This window comes from Chanodichthys erythropterus, chromosome 24, assembly GCF_024489055.1.
Source record: "Chanodichthys erythropterus isolate Z2021 chromosome 24, ASM2448905v1, whole genome shotgun sequence".
NCBI classification, from domain to species: Eukaryota; Metazoa; Chordata; class Actinopteri; order Cypriniformes; family Xenocyprididae; genus Chanodichthys; species Chanodichthys erythropterus.
In genome coordinates, this window is record NC_090244.1 from 508,382 (window position 1) to 534,139 (window position 25,758).

Below are 25,758 nucleotides of genomic sequence, written 5' to 3' on the forward strand. Positions count from 1 at the left end.
TCCTTTACTTTAACAGTGTGTGTGTGTGTGTGTGTGTGTGTGTGTGTGTGTGTGTGTGTGTGTTGAGCTCCAGGGCCAATTACTGAACAATTACCGCTGGTAAATTCTGTAGCATCTCTTGTCGTCTGACACAATCACACCTGCTGTGACGGACACGCTGATGTTCTCCAGCTCATCGTCTGGACGTTTCATTAAAGGCGAGGCAAACCGATTTCAATCCACATCTTTAAAAGCCGTGAGTTTGTGGACATTATCATGTGCATTAGTGTCAACTCTGTTTCATTAATAGTATAGATTTATACGATCAGCCATAAAACTGAATCACTTTCATCAGTTATTGCTGTTGGCTAAAGCGTGCACAGTACTCATATTTCATGGATCATAAAATGTATGTATGGATGTGTGTGTGCAGTCTCTGCAGATTGGTGACCTACTTTGCTTTTTGCATTTTATGTTGAAAAGCTTCTGATCAATTCCAGGGTGAGCTGCTTCTCCCCAACCAACCATAAGAGTTTAAGACCAAAAACCACTTAAAATCTCTGCGCGTTATTGTGCAGCCTGACACAAAAGAGCCTTATTGTCTCAGCCCAGACTCCTCCCACCCCTGTAGCCACACCCCTCTCATGCATATCGCATCATTATTCATAGGCTGAGCTGCTGAAGGGGGCGTGTCCGCGTCTCAGAGAGAGAGAGCGCGAGCGAGCCGCTGCTGTCAGATGCCAGAGGCTGCGCGCGTGCATGCGGTCCGCGCGGCGACACACGGATGAGAGGGAGAGCCGCGAGCCGCCGCGGGGAGAGCGAGACGGCTGCCGTGTCCCTGAGCTCGAGGATGGGCTGCAATCTGTGTAGTTTACAGAAGAGAGAGGAGCACTACAAACTACTGTACGAGATCTCACAGGTGAGACACACGTCACTTCCCTGAGACAGACGGACAGCTTCAGAGAGTTTCTCATGTGCAGGAAAGTAGAAAAGACTTGGTACTATGGTAATACCATGTTTGCATTGTTATTTGTATCATGGCAGTAGCGCTGTTTTTTGGACATGTAACATGGTTTTAGACTCCTTTTCTCCTGATAATACGATGCATATTTGATTATGGTGGTTGTTTTTCACATTGTTATTTTTTTCCATATAATACTATAGGTTTTTCCTCAATGATACCATGTATTTTTGGTCATGGTGCTTACTGTGGTTGTTTTCCACGTAAAACCACAGTTTTTGGACATATACCTTGTTTTTACTCATACTATATCATAATGGTATCATGGTTTTACACTTGATTTTAATGATACAATTCTTTTTCTGATCATGATACTGTGCTTGTTTTTCAATCGATACCATAGTTTTTGCTCATGTATCATGGTTTTACAATGGTTTTTCACATAATACTGTAGATTTTGGACATGTATTGTGGTTTTACAATATTTTTTCAGGTAATACCATAGTTTATGGACATATATACCAGAGTTTTCTATGGTTTTTCCCCATAATACCGTAGTAACTGAACATGCATCATGTTTTTACAGCATTTCTCCACATAATATCATAGTTTCTGAACATGCCTCACGGTTTTACAGCATTTTTCCACATAATACCGTAGTTTCTGAACATGCCTCACGGTTTTACAGCATTTTTCCACATAATACCGTAGTTTCTGAACATGCCTCACGGTTTTACAGCATTTTTCCAAATAATACCGTAGTTTCTGAACATGCATCATGTTTTTACAGCATTTTTTTCACATAATACCGTAGTTTCTGAACATGCCTCACGGTTTTACAGCATTTTTCCAAATAATACCGTAGTTTCTGAACATGCCTCACGGTTTTACAGCATTTTTCCAAATAATATCGTAGTTTCTGAACATGCCTCACGGTTTTACAGCATTTTTCCACATAATACCGTAGTTTCTGAACATGCACCATGTTTTTACAGCATTTTTCCACATAATACCGTAGTTTCTGAACATGCACCATGTTTTTACAGCATTTTTTTCACATAATACCGTAGTTTATGAACATGCACCATGTTTTTACAGCATTTTTCCACATATTACCGTAGTTTATGAACATGCACCATGTTTTTACAGCATTTTTCCACATATTACCGTAGTTTCTGAACATGCACCATGTTTTTACAGCATTTTTCCACATAATACCGTAGTTTATGAACATGCACCATGTTTTTACAGCATTTTTTTCACATAATACCATAGTTTATGAACATGCACCATGTTTATACAGCATTTTTCCACATAATACCGTAGTTTATGAACATGCACCATGTTTTTACAGCATTTTTCCACATATTACCGTAGTTTATGAACATGCACCATGTTTTTACAGCATTTTTTTCACATAATACATTTTGCTCACAGTTCTTACTGTGGTTGGATATAGTACCATGGTTTAACTCTGTTTTCCCCACATAATACCATAATGTTTTTATCATGGTTTTATACTGGATTTTAATGATAATTCAGTTCCTTTTTTGATAATGGCTTTTTACTGTAGTTGTTTTTTAATCAATACTATAGTTTTGGATATTTACCATAATTTTACAATGGTTTTTCCAAATAATACCATAGTTTTAGACATGCGTCATGGTTTTACACTATTTTTTTTCATGATAATACTATGTATTTTTGCTCACAGTGCTTACTGTGGCTGCTTTTCACACAATACCATAGTTGTACCATGGTAATGCCATTTTGAGGCTTGGCATTCTGGTTGTCGAACACTATAATGCTGCAATAAAATCATGGTGTTTTGGACATGTACCATGGTAATACCATGTCATATTTTGCCATATACCATAGTTTTGGAATGGATATACCATGGTAGTTTCATAGTAGCTATTCTTTGGAGTCCATTTATAAGGTAATCATTTTGGACCAAATGCCATTGAATATATCAAAGTACCATGGTAAAACCATCATAGTAGTTGTGTAGAATGAGTTCTGTTGTGCAGTTGATGATTTCCTTGCTGATGAACAATCAAACGATGAGTTTATAAGAGACTAATGAATCGCTGTTGAGCAGAAGGACGATCTTCTCCTGTAGTTCCTGATTGATTCTCTGCTGAGTGTTTCATTAACTCTTATGATGCTGAAGGGCTTTAATGGCTCCGTTTCACACACACACACACACACACACACACACACACACACACACACACACACACACACACACACACACACACACACACACACACACACATGTTTGTTTTTGTGAATTGTGGGGACTTTCCATAGACTTCAATGCATTTTACACTGAACAAACTGTACATTCTATCCCCCTACCCTGCCCCTACCCCTAAACCTAACCCTCACAGGAAACTGTGCAAACTTTTACTTTTTCACAAAAACTCATTCTATATGATTTATAAACCCATTTACATTGTGGGGACCGCTGGCTGGTCCCCACGATGTAGGTGAACTCAGGTTTATATTACATCATGGGGACATTTGGTCCCCACAATGTAATATAAACAAAAGCACACACACACACACACACACACACACACACACACACACACACACACACACACACACACACACACACACACACACTCGTCACGTTCACGGCGGTCTCATTAGAGCTCGTAGAAATGATTCCAGGTCTTAATAAAACGTGAAACGTTCCGCTGTGTGTGTGACGGGAGATTCACTCGGTTAATTGCCGCCGTTGTTCTGTAACGAGGAGTTTTGACGAATGTCCTCCGGCTGGATCGTTTTAATCAGGCCGATGAAGATCAAGCTTCTGTAGGTCACGTTTCTGCTCACCAACAACACTAAATTAATAGAATTAATCCACAGTAAAATGTCTCGGAGAACTTCTGTGTTTAACAACATTAACTGCTGCGGTTTCAAATCTATTTCTTGTCATCGCTGGAGTTGATTCCTCTTCTGCTGTGGCTTTTGACTTTATCTTCCCAATATGTTGTGGGTTTATTCTTCAGCTTCTGAACGTGGTCTTCAGCTGGATCAGATCTGGAGTTTATTGATGTGTGTGTTTGATAACAGAAGCTGGTCTCCTGTGAGAAGACACCTTCACATAAGTGAATATTTGGTTTCTTTCTGCCTCTTATAATCACACAAGCTCTGCTGCTGTTCCTTTAAGACCTAATGATGTAATTCCGGCGCTCCTGAACATCTGCCATTGAGATGAATGGGAATGCTAACGGATAGAGACTCCAGGTGTTATATTGACCTCCTTTTTACTTCATAAAGAGAATTGCAATGCATTCTGGGATTGCTTTGTGATGGACACAGGTGAGAAAGTGTCTGAAACGTGGTGTATATGTATAGTAATTCAACAAGACACATCTATAATGAAGATTATTCAGTGCGATGTTGTCTTGTGTGTGATTCGGGAGCAGTCAGACTCGATGGTGTGTGTCGTTCTCTGCTCTAATTAGTCCTTCTGCAGATGCGTGTGCAACACATCGCTGCACAGGAAGTGACATTTCCATCCTCGCCGGTGTTTGTGTTCGTACGCTGCGCTGTTTAATTGTCTGCTGATGGTCTATAAGCCCCATAATGCCGAGCCCATGTCTCCAGAGACTTGAGGTTAAACATGCTTCAGTTTATTCTGCAGTGCAGGTGTTGAAGACAGAGCGCCCCCTATAGACAGCTGAACTGGTGTATATATATTTATTATTGAGACATTTTCCACTATTTAAGCTTCCTTTCCTGGAATATTTTCCATTTCGCTCAGATAACGCAGTGAATCATTTGGTGGTTGGTTCATTCAGATCTATTTGATTCTATTGACTCATTCAAAATTTAACGTTTTTCTAGTTACGCTATAAGCTCTAGCTATTGAAATCACTGAGTGCGAGTCTCTATTAAAGGGGTGGTTGATTATGATTTGACTTTTTTAACTTTAGTTAGTGTGTAATGTTGCTGTTTGATCATAAACAACATCTGCAAAGCTACAAATTTGCATAAACCCCGCCCCCGAGAACACTCAACAAAGGGGGCGGGGCCATGTTGGGCTGCTTTAGAGAAGAGGAAGAGTTGTTGTAGTCGAGTGTTGTTGTCATGCCGTCATTTTACGCCGGACTGCTTCACAAACGAGGGTCAATTCAACACAAAAGATGAACATGACGGCACATGCTAGTGGATGAGTTGAATCAACTCCACAGCAACTACATCAATTTATCCACTAACCATTCAGAAACGTCTAAAAGTTGTAACTTCTTCCTGAGTCTCTCCATCAGTGTCGACTCCGGTTTGAACAATGTAAGGCTGAACACTTTCATCATTTTGGCTGCGTGAGATTCTCCAGCTTTGTTGTTGTTGAGCTGTTAAAGCTCCGCCCTCTTCTGGAAAGCAGAGCTCATTTGCATTTAAAGGGACACACACAAAAACAGCGTGTTTTTGTAAATTTGACAAGCTATAATAAAAGATCTGTGGGGGATTTTGAGCTGAAACTTCACACACACATTATGGAGACACCAGAGACTTATATTACATCTTGTGAAAGGGGCGTTATAGGTCACCTTTAAAAGATTTTAAAAACCATATACTGTCCATTCGTCAAGAGCTACTGGGAAATTCAGGGAAATGCATTGTTTGGCAGGTTGGGTCCATTTGGAGCTCAATAGTGACTTCATGAAGTGTGTGTGTGTCTTTCTGAACATGAGAAGTGGACAGGTGTGTTTGATTAATGAGTTTCATCTCTGCTGGGATGTGTGTGTGTGTGTGTGTGTGTGTGTGTGTGAATGGCCTGAGGCCCCGTGACCGGACTGGACCGGACTGGACGCAAATGTCCCAATCCATCTCTCTGTCCGGCCGCCTCTCGCTGACTGATGGCCCACAAACATCACAGCTGGAAGCGGGAACAAAAGAGGAGAAAAATGAGTCGTTTGATTGATCTGGTGTCCACAGCTGCCGGATTACCTGCAGAAACGCGGAGAGAGCCAGAGGTGCTCCGTTCCTCTCTGAACCCCACAGACGGAGGATTCTGGCTCTCCTGATTGTTTCTCTGAGCCTCTGTTTGTGTATTAAAATGGCTCGGTCTGAGAGCATATGAAATAATAATCAGAGAAATCAACATCAGGCTTTTATGGCTCATATTTTCTGATATAGTGAGAATATGGAAGAAAAAACAGCTAAAACTAAGCTCAATTTGCTTCAGATTCTGATATTGAAATGAAATTCTGACGCTTGTAATGTAAACTAATGAGATCTCTATAACAGTATAGAGCATGCTGACATAAAATGCAATGTTTTGATCATTTAGAGGCCTTAGAAAAGACCTTATATGGTTAAAAGAGGGAATAATAATGTTTTATTCCTCATTCCGAATCTGTATCTGGTGGGATTGTGTTTAAATATGAGCCTTGTTTTCCGTGAGCCTCCAGAAAGGCCGTTGCTCCGATGGAAAGCCGGAGACGTGAGTGAATGTGTTGGGGTTCAGCGGGATCGAGCCTCCGGCTGCTGCTGACGCAATCATTTTTCCAGCTCATTCCGAGCAGGAATATGAAAAGGGAATATTTACGGACCCCCAACAGACTGAAGCTTCACGGCGGCGTTACATAATCACACGTCTATTAATAATGCATGTGTGAACGTGTGTGTGTGTGTGTGTGTGAAATGACACATCATAATCTGCCGTTTTCAGCATCAAATATTTTGACTCTTGATTAGTAAGATCTGAATATTTCCATCATTTCTCCCTGTATGAACTCGTCTCGGATCCAGAGCTGGCGTGTCTTTTGATTGACAGCTGTCATTTGTCATCCTCCAGGAGGGTCTGACTCCCGCTGATCCTCACAAACACACGTGGATCTGATGTGATTTACTCTGGTGTCATCCTCATCTCCATCTGTAGATTGACCTTTAACACGCGCGACTTCAGACGCTTTGACCTTTACAGATCCTGACGGAGGACAGAGTCTTATCACCTGAGCACAGGTGAACACGCATCACGAAGAGACACACTTTATGTTCGTGGTTTGACTGCTGGACTGATGCATTATGGGTAGATGATATAATTGGGCTGATAGATTTGGAGATTTATGAGTCGATATTGTGTTTTGGGTGATTATTCTTCTGCTGAGTTGATGAGTGGAGTATAGCGTGATTTCATTGGTAATGTAGTTCACAGCAGTGATCCGCCTCATTTACGTAATGAACTGTTTGGCTTCAGTGTGTTTGTGTGAACAGCTTGAGCTTTTGTCTTTGTGTGAATGGAAACACACACGCTGGCAGTCATGTGACCCGCTCCGTCCCGAACAGAAGGAGAGCTGGTTAATTGACTTCATCATTGAGACGGAGCCGTTAGAGGGAGAATCTGGAGCAGATCCACTGCTGGAGGATGAATGATGGGAAGAAAGCGTTTAACGCCCTAAAACATTTGTGGCACTTTCAGAACGTTCATCTGTTTGTTCGAGCAGTTATTATTATCGCTGACAAACTAAAACTGTTAAAAAAACATTCTTGTGAATTGAAATAAAACAAAATATAAAATCTGAAATGAATTATAAAAGACACATTTTATTTTAGTTGTTTGCCAAGGCAGCATTTCTAATTTCTGTTTAGTTTAAGTTGAAATATTAAAATAACAAACTGTTAAAAAAAAATTAAATATTAAAAAAAAAAAAAATTTATAATAAAAATTGAAAAGAAAAATTTAAATAAAATACAATTATAAATAAAATAAAATAAAAAAAATGTAAAAAAAAATTACTTTAATAAAATATAAAAAACTTAGTTGCCAAGACATTTCTACTTTTTGTTTAGTTTAAGTTGAAGTATTAAAATAACTAAAACTGTAAAAAAAATCGAAAAAAAAAAAAATTGAAAGAAAAAAAAAATGATGAATAAAATAAAAAAATTGAAATTAAATATTACTTTAATAAAATATGAAAAACTTAGTTGCCAAGACATTTCTATTTAGTTTAAGTTGAAGTATTAAAATAACTAAAACTGTTAAAAATATTAAATAATTAAAAATAATTTATAATAAAAATTGAAATAACAATTTTTAAATTAAATATTGCTTTATTAAAATATGAAAAACTTAGTTGCCAAGACATTTCTATTTAGTTTATGTTGAAGTATTAAAATAACTAAAACTGTTAAATTTAAATAATTTTAAAAAAATTATAATAAAAATTGAAATAAAAAAATTTAAATTAAATATTACTTTAATAAAATATGAAAAACTTAGTTGCCAAGACATTTCTTCTTTTTGTTTAGTTTAAGATGAAGTACTGAAATTGCAACAACTAAAATTGAAATAAAAATGTATGAAACTAATAAAAATGTTTTAAAAAAAACAACAAAATTACCAAAAAACTATCTAAAATTAAAATGAAAAAAAGAAAATATAAAAATAAAAACTATAATGGTATATTACCAAAATAATGCTATCGAACATGTAAAATTCGGACTGTTATTAGTTATTATTTTAGCTGTTATAGTATCGTTAAAATACTGTAGTAGTTTTATTAATATTTCAAATTTTTAATTTAAGTTGGTTTGTTTTTGCCATTTTTTTTAAATGTCTGTAGTTTTATACTTATTTCATAGTAGTTATAGTAGTTATACTTATTTCAGTTTTAGTTTATTTTTGTACATCAAGTTAAATGAAAATGAGAAATGTTTCCTTGACAACTAGCTTAAATAAAATAAGTTTTTATATTATTTCAGTAAACGTTTATTTCATTTGAAGAAAGAAATTTTTATTTTTGATGTATTTAGTTTTAGAAACCTGTGTGAAGACAGTCATTATGTTTGGTTTAGTGACTTCAGTCATGTGATTCTCTGAGATCTCTGGTGTTTATGTATTATTTAAATCACGTGTGTTTGTGGGCGGGACTATCAGTTTGATTGACGTTTGAGAATCCTGTGTGAAGACAGTCATTATGTTTGGTTTAGTGACACAGAAACACACATACTCTGAGATCTCAGGTGTGTTTGTGTGATAACAGACGAGTGTCGCGCGTCTCTGTGGGATTCTCCAGGTTTGTTATTAAGCAGATGGTCCGTGCTGTTCGCTGAGATATCTGCGCTTCAATATCCGCTCTGACATTTCCTCAAACGCGGGGGTGATCTGAATAGAGGTGCGTTATCACCTGTTAGCGGCGACCGTCTCCCGTTGGATGTCGGGATACGGGAACACAAAGCGCCCGTCTCATCCGTGAGAGGCTCGTCCGCGTGTTGCGGCCCGGGTCACGGCACAGGCTCTCTGCGGCCGCCCTGATAAGACGGAGGGTGACAGAGGGCATGATGGGACGCGTCTGGCTGGAGAGGATGATAAAGGAGGAAGGACAAAAGCAGAGCTGAATCCATTTACATTCACCTCTCCATCCACACAAGAGCTGAACCCAACTCCAACACATGACCGTAACTGAATGAAAGTGAGACATGGTTTCTTGGTAACTAGCTCAAATACAATAAGTTCATTTGTTTTGATTTTAAGTAATGGAAATGTTTTTTTAAAAGATTAAAAAAATTCTAGTAAATTTTGCAAACAATTACAAAGAATTGGCAAGTAAAACATTGAATTAAATGTGAAATATTGAAGTTGAAAGACTGAAATAGTATTTTTTTTTTGTAAAACATTCTCCAATAATCTTTATTTACAACTTAAAAAAATTTTTTTTTTTAAAGTGTAGCACATTGAAATTTCATTATAGTATTTTTGTAAATATATTCAGTCTGAATAGGCAGATCAGAAGTGTTTTTGGTCATTCAGGGCATGATGGGATTGTTTTGTCATAAAATGCAGTAATATCTACATCAGAGTATTAATTAGCTTAATTTCACTCAGTTTTTCTGTATATAATGAACCATCTGGCAGCAAAAATCAGTAAAAGATCAGATCATGTTGTTTCAGACCTGTATGAATAACATCAACAGTAAAAATTAAGCACGAAAATACTTGTAAAGGACTGTTTTGGGATTCAAAAACACTTCTCTCACATGCACAGTGTCATCTTTACTTATATTTACGGTCTTATGAACGTGTGCATGTTTATTTACGCTTAACGAACTGTTCATTGTGGAATATTTATTAAATATTTAAAAACTTCTGAAATAAATGCTAGTTTGTCATCAAGGGAAAAACGATGCTTGCAGTGGACATTATCAAAATTTCTTCTCAGATATCAGAGAACAAAGTTACGAACAAACGTTCTTCCAGTAACATTAATAGAACGTTCGTTCAAAGTTATCCGGTCTTTAATAATGTTCTCAGAATGTTTTCTCAAAGTTCTTCCATTAACGTTAATAGAACGTTCGTTCAAAGTTATCCGGTCTTTAATAATGTTCTCAGAATGTTTTCTCAAAGTTCTTCCATTAACGTTAATAGAACGTTCGTTCAAAGTTATCCGGTCTTTAATAATGTTCTCAGAATGTTTTCTCAAAGTTCTTCCAGTAACGTTAATAGAACGTTCGTTCAAAGTTATCTGGTCTTTAATAATGTTCTCAGAACGTTTTCTCAAAGTTCTTCCAGTAACGTTAATAGAACGTTCGTTCAAAGTTATCTGGTCTTTAATAATGTTCTCAGAATGTTTTCTCAAAGTTCTTCCAGTAACGTTAATAGAACGTTCGTTCAAAGTTATCTGGTCTTTAATAATGTTCTCAGAATGTTTTCTCAAAGTTCTTCCAGTAACGTTAATAGAACGTTCGTTCAAAGTTATCCGGTCTTTAATAATGTTCTCAGAATGTTTTCTCAAAGTTCTTCCAGTAACGTTAATAGAACGTTTGTTCAAAGTTATCCGGTCTTTAATAATGTTCTCAGAACATTTTCTCAAAGTTCTTCCATTAACGTTAATAGAACATTCGTTCAAAGTTATCCGGTCTTTAATAATGTTCTCAGAACATTTTCTCAAAGTTCTTCCAGTAACGTTAATAGAACGTTCGTTCAAAGTTATCTGGTCTTTAATAATGTTCTCAGAACGTTTTCTCAAAGTTCTTCCAGTAACGTTAATAGAACGTTCGTTCAAAGTTATCTGGTCTTTAATAATGTTCTCAGAACGTTTTCTCAAAGTTCTTCCAGTAACGTTAATAGAACGTTCGTTCAAAGTTATCCGGTCTTTAATAATGTTCTCAGAACGTTTTCTCAAAGTTCTTCCAGTAACGTTAATAGAACGTTTGTTCAAAGTTATCTGGTCTTTAATAATGTTCTCAGAACATCAGCACAAAAACGTTACTTAGGAAAAAACATTTTTAAAACATCTACAAAGTCAAGGTTTGGAACATTCCGAAAACGTTTTCATAACGTTGGCGAAACGTTCTTAGAACATATTTTCGTCAGCTTTGTTTCTGAACTCGGCGACTGAAGTTTTGTTGGCAGTTCATGTAAACGAATGTGAATCGGATTGTAACTTTCACAGTTGATGATATGAACAACTTTCAGACTCTGAAATCAGATCAGAATTATTCAGATTAACGAAAATCAATGTGTGTAAACAGACTTTCAGTTACTAAATGAAGCTGTTTACTGGCATTTTAATATTAATTAATATTCATGAGATGAGGTTTATAATCGATATGTCAGATTTTGACATGAATAGTTTTTACCAGTTTGTGCAGTCAGTTCAGGTGTGTGTGTGTGTGTGTGTGTGTGTGTGTGTGTGTGTGTGTGTGTGTGTGTGTGAATAGATTCCAGTCCTGAACAAAAGAGATTTGGTAATAAGGTGTGATATGAGTGATATGAATATGTGCTGATAGATACACTTTAATGAGAAGCTTCTCAATGCAGGCAGCACAAAGGCTTCTGGGACGGCGAGCTTTTGTCCGATCGAGATCGATTGTGCTCGGATCAGCTCACATGCGTTAGTAATTAATTCAGATTACAAAATCCATTCAAGCCGCCAATAATATCTGACACACGGGCCGCTTACGGCTGGAATCTTTAATAAACGACCCGTTTGTGTCGGATCTCATTTCACCAGGAACAAACGTCCTTCCCGCTTCCCTTGTTCCTCGTCCGGCCCGCAGGAAGAGGAAACGGTGGCTGTGGAAACTGGATGTAATCAGTAAACTGTGACATCACAGCACAGCTGTCAATCACAGGAATGATTGACAGGCAGGAGCGTTTCTGATTCATTGTCTGGCTGTGGTCCTCAACACTATATTAAATTGAATTTATTCCAGATTATATCACACGATTACTGGTGTTTTATGTTAATGAGCCGAACAGAGGAGGTAGATACGTCAGGTCGGCCCTCAGAGAGCGAGGTGAGACACACCTGAGTCTCTACAGGAGAAGCAGCCGTAATCAATAGCAGAATCAGACACGTGATGAGCAGACAGATTCGTCTCCTCTGGCAGGAGTCGATGTGGACGAAAGGTCAAAACTCTCCAGACGAGATCTGAGCTTCAGGGGTGAGGAAACACCTCCCCACCTCAGAGGCTCATGGGAAACCTCTGCATCTGCATCTGTCTGACACACCTGCAGGGGATTCTGGGAGAAGAACCATATAACCCCCACTACATATAAATAGAGATATGAGCTCCCTGCTGCAGTCGAGATCAGGGTCCGGGGGGAAATATAAAAAATAAGTTAAAAAAATGAGACTGACTAAATAACCAGTGAACTAACTAAATCTGATTAAAATAGAAAATAAATAAAAGTAACAAAATGTATCAGAATAGATAATATATATATAATTTTTTTATTATAATATTTAATTAAATATCATTATATTTATTTATATTAAAGATCTATTATTTTAGTATTTATTTTAATTTATTCAGTTTTCTATTTATTTAAATTATCATATTATTAATATATGTATTTATTTATTCTAATACATTTTGATATTTATTATAATCAAATGTATTTATTTAAAATAATGGTAGTATAATATTTTTGATTTATTATTTAAATTTGATAATTACATATTATATTTATTTATTTAAATAAATTATATTAAGCTTATTAAATAATTGTTTTAAATAAATAATGATTGCAATCAATGCAATTTGATTAAAATAAATATGTAAATAAATAAATAACATTGATTAAAATAATCAAATAAATAAATATGATTATATTTAATTATCAAATTAAAAATATATTTAAATATTATAATAAATTCAATTATTTAAATAAATACATTTGATTAAATTAATTAACAAAATGTATTAAGATAAATAAACACATAATATAAATAAAATTTGATTTGAATAAATAGAAAATTTTATAAAATAAAAATTGATTTAAATAAATAAATTTGATTAAAATAACAAAAAATCTTGATACAAATAAATATATTTAATTAAATATCAAATTAAAAATATGAAATAAAATAAAATATATTATAAATATATATAATATATTACAAAATATATATTAATAAACAGTTATTTTAAATAAATACTTTTTAATAAAATAAATGCCAAAATGTATTCAGATAAATAAATACATACATACACAGAAGTATATAAATATATAAATAAAATATTTACATACATAGAAAATTGAATAAAATTACATTTGATTTAAATAAATAAATAAATTTGAATAAAATAAATAAAATGGATTCGTATAAATAAAAAAATATATTCAATTAAATAAAAAAACTAAAACAACTAAATTATTTAAATAAATTAATTCAAATAATTAAAATGTGAAATAATACATCTGATAACACAGTTCTATAGTGAATAGGGTAAAAAAATCACTGATTTTCACATTTTTCCAAATAGACTAATATTGTAAACGCATGAATCGGGCCTTTACAGATGTCAGGATGAGGGTCCGTCACCTGAGGATGATATTTGGGTTCCTGATCTGAGTTTATGAGCGACTCAACAGTCAGATAAAGTCACAGTGTGTTTCCACATGATTTCTGCGCGTTGCATCACGTCTCTGCACAGGTATCATCTGAACATTTACTGGTTTACCAGCTTAATGCCGTCACGACACGAGTCCGCCTCACGCGAGCTGACATTGTTTTGCAGTGTACGAGTTCTGCTCTATATGTTTGACGTCACATGATGTGAAACAGAGTCATGCATCACTAAAAGTGGCGCTTTGCATTGGTTACGACACACGCGAGCATGAGTGTTTCTGGGTGAACTGTCTCTTTAAGATCACACTTGAACAGACGCTTTACTCCAGAGCGGTCAGGCTCATGAAGGTGTGAAACACTGGATGATTCGGAGCAGATGTCTGCAGATCATTCACGGATCTTCAGAGAGTCATTCACACTGATTCGTTCGTTTGTGTGTCGTCTGAACATTGACTCAGACCCTGATGGACGATCGTGTGTGTGTGTGTGTGTGTGTGTGTGTGTGTGTGTGTGTGTGTGTGTGTGTGTGTGTGTGTGTGTCATGGACGGGTTAGATCACCACGCATGTGTTCTCCTGGAATGAGCGTGAGATGGATGGAGTTTGAGTTGATCGCCGGAGGAGCATCGTAGGAACTCTTTGTTTACATGCTGTAATTAGTTGTGCATTGTGGGTAATTGCTGCTTTGCTCCAGTCAGATGTGGTTTATTTCCTCCAGCTGAGTTTGTTTATCATCATCAGAGGAACTTTTAGGATCTGTTGTGTGTTTGAGGAGCGATGGAGGAGCTAAACTGATTCATAAAGACATGATCTGTGAGAGTTTTACCGTGTTATTTCTAGATGTACCACAGTATAGTAAATCCTCAGATGTGATCGTCCTCATGCGAGGATGCGACCCCATCCTGAAGTTTAAAAGGCAGTTGTGTATTTTAATGTATGAAGTCTCAATGCAGACTTGTTTAAATGGGTGTGCTTTATACTAGATCCATTTAAAATATTATTTCAAAAATATTTAGTTTATTTTAATTATTTAGTTTCTATTAAATTATTTTTTAATCCACTTTAGTACTATACTGTTAATGTATTATTTATGCATTTTAATCTATTTTTATTTACTTAATTTTATTAATATTACTTAATTAATTATTATAATCTATTATTATACTACTACTATTATATATAATTTTATTATTTTATAAATGTAATTTAATATATATATTTTTAATTTTAATGTAATTTCTATTGTTTACTTATTTATTTTAATATTTTTTATTTTTATTTATTTATAATTATTTAAAAAAGTAAATAATTTTTTTATGTATTTTATTGTTGTTTATTTTTTTGATAATTATTTCAATATATTTATTTGCTCATTTTAATATAATTGTTTATTTAATTATATATATATATATATATATATATATATATATATATTTACAAATTATATATATATATATATATATATATATATATATATATATATATATATATATATATATATATATATATTTACAAATTATATATAATTTGTAATTAATTGTTTTAATTTTATTGTTTACATATTTATTATTTATACATTTTAATGTAATTTTTATTGTTTGCGTATTTTATTATTTTTATTTATTTAAAATTATTTAAAAATGTAAATTATTTTTATTTATTTTTATTTTTATTTATGTATTTTATTGTTTAATTATTTATTTTAATATACATTTATATTTGTATGTCATATATATATATTACTTATTTAAATTTTATTGTTTACATATTTATTATTTATACATTTTAATCTAATTTCTATTGTTTACTTATTTTGTTTTTATTATTTATATAGTTAATTATATTTAATATAATATTAATATTTATTAATTTATTATTTCTTTATTTTAATATATTATTGCTTACTTTAATATAATTTTATTTTTTGTATGAAATTAACTAATACATTATTCTTTTATTTCAGTATCATTATTTATTTATTTATTTACTCTTTAATATAATAATTTATGTATTTATTTTAATATAATGTTATTTTAATTATTTATTTATTTTTTCATTATTTAAATGTATTTCTTTATTTGAATCTTTTTTCTTTTTAAATCAATTTGAAACTTTTCCCCGGGTTGTTATGTACAGCAGTGTTTTGTCTCGTCCGGCGGCGTGTTTCTGTTTTCACGGTTAATCAGTGAACTCTAATTTCCCCGTGAGGATCTGCTGACAGAGACGCGGCGCTGAATTAAACACAGCCCAGCAGCTGATGAGCGACACAGATGGACACAGACTCAGAGCGAGATGGAGGACGCTCGGTAATGAAGCACAACAGGTTTGTTGACGCCGTGAGACGAGAGTTTGTTTAGGCTTCGGGCCGAGAACGCTTCAGTTTAATGGAGGAGCATATCTGTGACCTGAAGCCTTCTTCTGTCTAACTCCAGCATCTACTGTTGAGTCGGATCTACAGACAGAAACTTCAGCAAACCACCCAAAAACACCCTAGCAACCACACATAGCAACACTGAAAACACTCTTAGCAACCGCATAATGCCCTGGCAACCACCTAGAACAGCCTAGTACCATGGCAGCGAGTTTTCAACAGGTAAACATCAGGAAATGTAAAACATGAGTTTGGAATAGTGCACAAGCTTCATACTGCAATCTGTACTGCATACTACTTTCATGCAGCAACCATAAACATTGTATAAGTACATGCATTAAATGTAAAAGATTGGAAAATATAAAATGTAAATGTAATAAATAAATAAATAAATAAAATGTAATAGAGAACTTTAGTTTATTACTTGGAATACTAGCTTAAACTTGCTAAATACTGCAGTCCATACTGCATACTACTTTCCCTGGATATTTATTAAACATAAATAAGTTGCAAGAACAAGAAATGTAAAAGTTTGGAGTAGAAAATACTAGTTTATTACTTGGAAAACTAGCTTAAAGTTATATCCATACTATATACTGCATATTACTTTCCCTGGATATTCATTAAACGTTATATAAGTTGCAAGTGTAACGATATAAAAGTTTGGAATAGAAAATACTAGTTTAATACTTGGAATACTACCTTAAATTTACAGAATACTACAGTCCGTACTATATGCTGCATACTACTTTCCCTGGCTATTCATTAAATGTATGTTACAATTACAATTGTTACAAATACTTGAAATTCAGGCTTAAACTTGCTGAATACTGCAGTCCATACTGTATACTGCATACTAATTTTCTTGGCTATGCATTTAATGTTATACAATTGACAAGTACAAATATATTACAGTTTGGAGTAGAAAATACTAGTTTATTGGAATACTAGTTTGAATTTATATCCATACTATATACTGCATACTATTTTCTGTGGCTACTCATTAGGCATTGTACAAGTTACAAGTACAAAGATATAAAAGCTTGTAATGTAGATTATTAGTTTAATACTTGAAATACAAGCTTAAATATACTTAATACTGCAGTCCGTACTATGTACTGCATACTAGTTTCTGTGGCTACTTATTAAACATTGTATAAGTTACAAGAACAAGAAATGTAAAGTTTGGAATAGAGAACTTTAGTTTAATACTTGGAATACTAGCTTAAATTTACAGAATATTGCAGTCCATACTATATACTGCATACTACTTTCCCTGGATATTCATTAAACTTTATATAAGTTGCAAGTACAACAATATAAAAGTTTGGAATAGAAAATACTAGTTTAATACTTGGAATACTAACTTAAATTTACAGATTACTACAGTCCGTACAATATGCTGCATACTACTTTCCCTGGCTATTCATTAAACGTATGTTACAATTACAATAATTGTACAGCATACTTGTTTAATACTAGAAATACAGGCTTAAACTTGCTGTATACTGCAGTCCATACTGTATACTGCACATTACTTTCTCAGGCTACTCATTATGCAAGTGTCAAACAGTAGTATGCTGTACTGTGACCTCATCACATTGCATGTGAGTGCGAAGTTATTGTGCAAATTGCATATTTTGCATGTTTAATTTAATTCGATACATTCATCACACTATGTATGTCGAAAATGTGCATACTGTGCACAGCAAATAAACTACACACTGCAGCTCTTATTTTCACCCTTCACTAATCTTCACTTTATTGGGTGGGAAATAGTGTTAAATTATGTCCTGTTTTACTCCGTCACTCTCTTTCGGTTTTAATCCAATCAAATCCTGATAGATGCAGTTATTTTTTTTCCCACTGAATAATCATTTTCACTTGGGAATATGTTGCATAATGGCAGTGAAGTGTGCTGTGAATGTTTAAGTTAGTGTTTGTTTGCTGTAATCTCTGTATTCAGATGGCTGAGTGTGTTTGGTCTGAGGGTGTCAGAAGAGGAATTGAAGCAGAAAATGGTTGAAATTGGTGTAATGTGTCTGGATGTGGCGCTCCCGCGGAGCAGAGTGGCTCCATTAAGGTGAAAAACAGCCGCCGGTGATGTTCAGAGGTGAAGGTCTGCTGTTAGCTGCTCGTGTCGCTGTGTGAAAGGGACGGTCAGATTTCCCCGGTGGTCCGAATGCTGTTTTATATCCCGTCCGTACGGCCGATCCGTCTGTCAGAAAAATGATTTATGAACTCATAACGTCTGTACAGTGCCTAGTCATATTTTAGCCTGACACTTATTATTGAAATGAGACATTTAGCCCGTGTGAACGGGAACAGAGAGCCGACGGGACACCGGTTACTCTCACTCCCCTTCAGCGGCTGGAATTACATTTTTGGGAATTTAATGGCACTTCCCGGCTAAGTGCACAGCTCCATATTGGATTGTGTTTATGAAAATGTAGATTGATTCCTGGCACACAAAGGGCTGAGCCAGTGTTTGTGGAGTATATTAGTCTGTCCGTCTAGCAGCCCTTTCTTGTGTGCCGTTGAAATGAAAGCAGGTTTTATCATGTGACAAACCTCATCTTATTTAATGGTCAAATTTGAGTATATATTTGAATTGAAATCATACAAATATTGCAAATCATAATATTGTACCCACAAATTTATATACACCACAAAAATAGATTATTAAAGATAAAGTATTACACTTACAACAACATGCTCAGAAATTGAGAAAATATGAGTTCACTGTATCTTAAATAATATTATTCTTGTAACATATATTCTTCCAGCTCACCATTGATCAGTTTGATGGAGAGGACACACATGGATTCAGATTTAGTGTGATGCTCATTGGTCACAGTATATGAAATACTAATTCACTCACTATCAAGTGCTCGGCGTCATTTTAAAGCCACTCAAATGTACTTGAAAGATGAGAAGCTGGAGAACGGGAGCAGATAGGTTCAGAGACGAGGCGTCAAAACAATCTTTATCTCCTTTATTTATGAGCTGCTTGTTTAAAGTGGCTTTCAGTGTGTGAGAGAGAGAGTAAACCTCGAGTCTTTCCAAGCGCAGCTGCTGTAGATCCATGTGCAAACAGACACAGACGCTCGTTCAGCTTTATCTGTCTGACTTCACCTGCTTCCAGAATCACAGTGAAGATCAGCAGCAGCCCTTTCACCACTCAACTGAGACTGTGCTTGATAATACATACATACATACATATATATATATATATATAATGTAATTTTGGCTGATACTTATAATTCTTTAATTTGAAAGCCGATAACCGATATATTATTCTTAGATACTGTTTTTTTTTTTTTCTTTCCAATCATATTTCAAGCAATTCATAACAATCAGTGTGCATCTAAAGTGTCTCAGCTGAAGGAAATAATCCATTATCGCATTTAATACATCTGCCCTCATTTTTTATCAGACCGATAACATTAAAAATGAACATATATCAGCCGATACCAATAACGATAATCTTTATATTTGAAAGTCAATAACCGATATATTAGCCGATAAATCTAAATTCAGATTTTTATATAATTTTTAAAAGCCCAATTACAAAAACAAAAGTTTCACCATTAAAAGCCGTGTCCCAATCACACAATTATGTTCTAATTATCATATTATGTAGTCTATATGATGAACTTGCACTGTACATGTAACTGCATTTTCCTTTTTGAAGTGATTTCAATCCTGATTCTAGCAATTTATAACCATCATGGCAAACAGTGCGCATCTGAAGTGTTTCAACTGAAGGAAACAATCCATTATTTATCGGCTTTAATATATCGGCCACATTTTCTTATCGGACTGATAATGGTAACATTAAAAATGAACATATATCGACCGATAACGATAATTCTTTATATTTGAAAGAAAATAGTCCATATTTATCAGCATTAATATATCGGCTAAATTTTCTTATCCAACCAATAATGGTAACATTAAAAATGAACTTATATCAGCTGATACTGTTAACCGATAATTCTTTATATTTGAAAGGAAATAATCTGTTATTTATCGGCTTTAATATATCGGCCACATTTTCTTATCGGACTGATAACTGTAACATTAAAAATGAACATATATCAGCTGATACTGATAACCGATAATTCTTTATATTTGAAAGAAAATAATCCATTATTTATCAGCTTTAATATATCGGCTAAATTTTCTTATCTGACCAATAACAGTAACATTAAAAATGAACTTATATCGGCCAATACCGATAACCGATAATTCTTTATATTTGAAAGGAAATAATCCATTATTTATCGGCTTTAATATATCGGCCACATTTTCTTATCGGACTGATAACTGTAACATTAAAAATGAACTTATATCAGCTGATACTGATAACCGATAATTTTTTATATTTGAAAGGAAATAATCCGTTATTTATCAGCTTTAATATATCAGCTAAATTTTCTTATCCGACCAATAACAGTAACATTAAAAGTGAACTTATATCGGCCAATACCGATAACCGATAATTCTTTATATTTGAAAGAAAATAATCCATTATTTATCAGCTTTAATATATCGGCTAAATTTTCTTATCCGACCAATAACAGTAACATTAAAAATGAACTTATATCGGCCAATACAATAACCGATAATTCTTTATATTTGAAAGGAAATAATCTGTTATTTATCGGCTTTAATATATCGGCCACATTTTCTTATCGGACTGATAACTGTAACATTAAAAATGAACATATATCAGCTGATACTGATAACCGATAATTCTTTATATTTGAAAGAAAATAATCCATTATTTATCAGCTTTAATATATCGGCTAAATTTTCTTATCTGACCAATAACAGTAACATTAAAAATGAACTTATATCGGCCAATACCGATAACCGATAATTCTTTATATTTGAAAGGAAATAATCCATTATTTATCGGCTTTAATATATCGGCCACATTTTCTTATCGGACTGATAACTGTAACATTAAAAATGAACATATATCAGCTGATACTGATAACCGATAATTTTTTATATTTGAAAGGAAATAATCTGTTTTTTATCGGCTTTAATATATCGGCCACATTTTCTTATCGGACTGATAACTGTAACATTAAAAATGAACTTATATCAGCTGATACTGTTAACCGATAATTCTTTATATTTGAAAGGAAATAATCTGTTTTTTATCGGCTTTAATATATCGGCCACATTTTCTTATCGGACTGATAACTGTAACATTAAAAATGAACATATATCAGCTGATACTGATAACCGATAATTCTTTATATTTGAAAGAAAATAATCCATTATTTATCAGCTTTAATATATCGGCTGATACCAATATGGTGAGATTATACAGATGCATGACATATCGGCCACCATATTGGTACCGGCAGATATATGCTCATCTATAATGTTATCATTATCAGTCCAACAAGAAAATTTGGCCGATATATTAAAGCCGATAATGAATTATTTCCTTCAGCTGAGACACTTCAGATGCAAGCTGTTCATCATGATGATCTTAAATTGCTTGAAATGTGATTGGAAAGTGACAAAAATAGTATCTAAGAATAATATATCGGTTATCGGCTTTCACACTGTACGGTCATGTGTGATAAAATTCCTCTTGTTTTTTACTTTAAATTCTCTGAAATTCTATACGTGCTTAGCTCATTGTTTATGGAGATATAGAGGGATGAACCTCTGCTGGTGTCAGGGTTAGCAGGTGTTGTCCTCTGTAGGTTCCTCTCCTCATTAGCACTTGTACCGCAGCATCATCAGGACTGGCCTGAATGTGGCCGGTCGGCAGATGCCCACCGTGGCAGGAATAATTATTATTCACATCCTCAATTGGGATTAATTGCTCCATCTGGCTCTCATTTAAACAATACGGCGGAAACTCCTCCAACACCTCTTTCTCGTTCTTTTAGCGGGGTTTCTTTCATTCATTCAGCACCGCTAATGCCTCAAATCTGCTCGTTTTTCTCGCAGCCTGTCATGAGCCACGGGCGAGATCATTTATCTACCCATGATCCTTTGTTTTCCCGCCTCTCAGTTCCTCCACCAAAACAGAAACTACCAGCATGTTGTTTGACTAAATAATCATGATTATTTGCTGTATTTAGGTGAATCTAATATTATTTTCCAGTGTCTGTCCATTAATTTCCCTTCCATACAGTCTCTAGTGAGCCGCTGGAACAGCAGCATATATTAGTCTGTGTTGGCTTGACCGAATTAGACTGTAAATGGTGAGATTCACTGGACTATTTCATCATGATTGTTCTCTCCGCGGGCCAATTACTGAGCTAAACGAAGCTTCTCCTCGTCCGTACATATGCACGGTTCATTCACATTCAGTCAGCAAACACACGCTTGAGTCGTTCCAACAGCGAGTCTGATGAAAGCATCAATATTATATGACGTCAAACAGCGTCTCATCTGCATTGAAACGGTCTCCGTCCCAGCGGCGCACGTTCATCTGTAATTTATAGCGTTAAAGGAACGCTTGTAATTGCTCTATTATTCAGAAAGCTGCTTTAGCAAGGATTTCTCTGATATTTATATGATTTGCATAGGGATTTAGAGTGTATATTTAATTTTGTATTTGAAATTATTATGAATGTAGACATTTAAAGGTGAAGTGTTTTATTTCTGCACCACCAAATGGAAAGTAATGACAGTTTACATTGAACACGCCCCCTGTCTGTCATTGGCCGGTTGGTCCGATAGCCCCGCCCCACTCTCACTCCATTGGCTACTTCAGAAGTTGACATGAGCTGCTCGAACAGCAGAGAATCAAAAGTTGTTATTTTCAGAGCTGTAAACTCATTTCTGAACTCTTTGAAATAATCCAATAAAACATACATGAATCTAACCAGTTCTCGAGATCAAACTCCCATCATTTGGACACAATCGTCTGATCGCTCTTCACTGTGATGGATTCAGACACTCTCATGTATGATTTACTTTAGATTGAGAGACGCACACCTCTCCAGATCACATCTAAATGATTCTTTGAAAGGTTTCCCAGCGGCGGCCGCCGGATGATATAATGTGTGTCATTAATAGCCAATCAGTGTCCTGTGAGACTCAATCTGCTCAATTCATTCCCTGAGAGTTTAATTACAGATTACTGATGAATAGACATGCATTCGCTCTGTTGTTCTGTATCAGTCTGTGCTTGTGTAAAGAAATAGTTACATCAATGCAGATATTTAGGCCTAAATTATTGCATATAAATTTCCATCCATTTGGTAACACAGTTTTAGCATAAACAAACTGACAAACACGAAATCAGGCGTTTAGCAGGATGTTCACGCTGCTCTTTTCTCTACAGTGATGCTTTAAAATGCGATGAAATCAGTGTGTAAATCATGGTTTCTCGCCGGTTACAGGTGAACGGGAGGGATCTGTCGAGAGCGAGCCATGAGGAGGCGGTTGAAGCTTTCCGTAGCGCCAAAGATCCCATCGTGGTGCAGGTGCTCCGGCGGACGCCTTTACCCCGGGGTCAGGGGTCATGCCAGGACGTCCAGGTGGTGGACGTGTGCACGCAGACGGAAATCACCTTCGAGCACATCATGGCTTTGGCCAAACTCCGTCCTGCCACACCACCCGTGCCGGACATCTGCCCGTTCCTCCTGTCGGACAGGTAAAAACAACACCATGGGGTTTCCTCGAAAACAGTGCAGAAATCTTTCCTAATTCTCTCTTTCTTGTTGTGGAGTTCGTCTCTCTGGAGAACCAAAGCAGGAACAAGATAAAGTTTAGCATGAAGAGTATCTGGGTTTCTCCCCTGGAGACGGAGGAACTGCAAAACAAGCTGCGCAGGGGATGCTGGGAAGTTAATTGAAAGCATCTGAAGCGCAGAGAGGGTGTTAGGGAGGTAATTAATGCTGCACAATGGCCCATTGATAATTCATAGTCTAAAATTTGTCACTCGCTCAAGATCCGTGTTTTGTTTCTAAACTCCCTTCGGTGAGTCGTATGCTGATTCGGATATTTTAAATCCTTCTGAAGAAAAGCGTTCCGGAATTCTTAGTGGATGTTGTTGCTGGGATGGTTCCTGGAAATATGGATCAATCAATAATTTAGTCTCATCTGGACTGTTTGCCATTTATGAACCAGCTGACTGTCCTCCGGAGGATTTATCAGGTTGTGCATGTGAATGCCTTTTAAATTTCAGTTCAGTTCATGAATTTGCATTTGAGTTGCAAACAGGATGCAGAACTGCAATTCAAAATTTTTATTCAAGGAGGTAGAATTAGGAATTTAAATTCAAAGAAATTCATACAACTGTATTTTTTTTTAACAGAAAAGTGTTAACTATGAATTAAAATTACTTTGAAGTTTGAAGGAGCAGAGATAGATAGATAGATAGATAGATAGATAGATAGATAGATAGATAGATAGATAGATAGATAGATAGATAGATAGATAGATAGATAGATAGATAGATAGATAGATAGATAGATATGGAGCAATGGATGGAAGAATAGACGGATGGATGGATGGATGGATAGATTGATGGATGGATGGATAGAGCAATAGATGGATAAATGGATAATAGAGCGATTGATGGATGATGGATGGATGGATGGATGGATGGATGGATGGATGGATGGATGGATGGATGGATGGATGGATGGATGGATGGATCGATAGATAGAGCGATAGATGGATTGATGGATGGATGGATTGAGTAATAGTGCAATAGATGGATAGATGAATGGATGGATGGATGGATGGATGGATACAGTGATGGATAGAGCAATAGATGGGTGGATGATAGAGCAATAGATGGATAGATAGAGCAATAGATAGATAAATGGATAATAGAGCGATGGATGGATGGATGGATGGATTGAGTAATAGTGCAATAGATGGATAGATGAATGGATGGATAGGGTGATGGATGGATGGATGGATGGATGGATGGATAGATAGAGCGATAGATGGATTGATGGATGGATGGATGGATGGATGGATGGATGGATGGATGGATGGATGGAGTAATAGTGCAATAGATGGATAGATGAATGGATGGATAGGGTGATAGATGGATTGATAGATGGATGGATACAGTGATGGATAGAGCAATGGATGGATGAATAGACCGATGGAAGGATGGATGGATGGATAGAGCAATAGATAGATAAATGGATAATAGAGCGATGGATGGATGGATGATGGATGATAGATGGATAGATGGATGGATTGAGTAATAGTGCAATAGATGGATAGATGAATGGATGGATAGGGCGATAGATAGAGCGATGGATGGATGATGATGATGCAGTGATGGATAGAGCAATGGATGGATGATAGAGTGATAGATGAATGAATGGATTGATAGAGGGATGGATGAATGGATAGAGTGATGAAAGGATTGATTGGTGGATAGAGCAATAGTGCAATAGATGGATTGATTGGATGGATGGATAGTGCAATAGATGGAAGGATGGATACTGTGAAGGATGGATGATAGATGGATACAGAGATGAATGGATTGATAGAGCAATGGATGGAGCAATAAATGAATGGATGGATAGATAGAGTGATGGAGTGATGGAAAGATGGATGGATGGAGTGATGGATGGATAGGTGGGTCACACTTCCAGATGTTTGAAATGTCACCCATATA

At 35.3% G+C, this 25,758-nt stretch overlaps 1 pseudogene; it reads left to right on the forward strand.

The window, feature by feature from the left end:
* Positions 1-829: 829 nt before the first annotated feature.
* LOC137015168 (PDZ domain-containing RING finger protein 4-like) overlaps positions 830-25,758 on the forward strand; it is a 38,865-nt pseudogene continuing 13,936 nt past the window's right edge.